We start from the raw sequence: 782 nt of genomic DNA, 5'->3' as shown, positions 1-782 counted from the left end.
CATGCGCGCGTTGTGCGTGCGAGTCGCCTCTCTTTCTCTCTCTAATAATTTGAATACACTAAAACGAAGGGACACATGCCAGACTATGTGTTCATCAGTTAAACAGATGTCCCGTTGTCTCTATGGGGGACAATATGTGTGTGTGTAAGTATACTAATGTAAACTTACACTTTTACGCACATGTTCATCCGTATGTTTGGACCGACATAATTGCGCGGGAGATTTTGCCTCCCCCTTGCCGCCCTTAGCCCCCCGGAGGATAAAGGTCCCGCCGGCGCAAGGGGTCGCCATTCGCCGCTCGCCCCGCGCCCGACCCTCTTCTGCTCCTCGACTGCCCTGGGTAGGCCACGATGTTGCCCCCTCGCCCCCTCCTGCTGGCGCTGACGGTCGCATGCGGTTTCTGCAGTCGCATGCGGCGCGCTGGTGGAGGCCTCGACGCGGAAAAGACGTCCCCCGCCGGCGCGAGCGACGTCCCCGGTACCTCCTGAAACATGCTCATGTTTGGGGCGGCGAGGCGTCCGAGCGCTACCACAGGAGCCCCCTCGTGCCCGCCGCCCTGGCCGCGACCCGCGAACCCCCGTAGGTTGAGAGTCCAGGCGCCTCCGTCGCTCCCTCTGGCCCGCGAGGGATGCGGGACGGAAAGTTACACAAGCTATTTACTTCTGCTTCTCATCTTCTCCATCACCCACGCACGTCTGATACAGACCAAGGTTCTGGCACGAAAATTCACAGGAAAGGAGTTAATTAAATTTGCTTCGTTTCGCTTCCACTCATGCGTGAGG

At 58.6% G+C, this 782-nt stretch overlaps 1 pseudogene; it reads left to right on the top strand.

Moving 5' to 3' along the window:
• The first annotated feature begins 350 nt into the window (after positions 1–350).
• LOC119588806 overlaps positions 351–782 on the top strand; it is a 4,177-nt pseudogene continuing 3,745 nt past the window's right edge.

This window comes from Penaeus monodon, chromosome 24, assembly GCF_015228065.2.
Source record: "Penaeus monodon isolate SGIC_2016 chromosome 24, NSTDA_Pmon_1, whole genome shotgun sequence".
Classification (NCBI taxonomy): domain Eukaryota; kingdom Metazoa; phylum Arthropoda; class Malacostraca; order Decapoda; family Penaeidae; genus Penaeus; species Penaeus monodon.
This window is presented reverse-complemented; position numbering and strand designations above follow the sequence as displayed.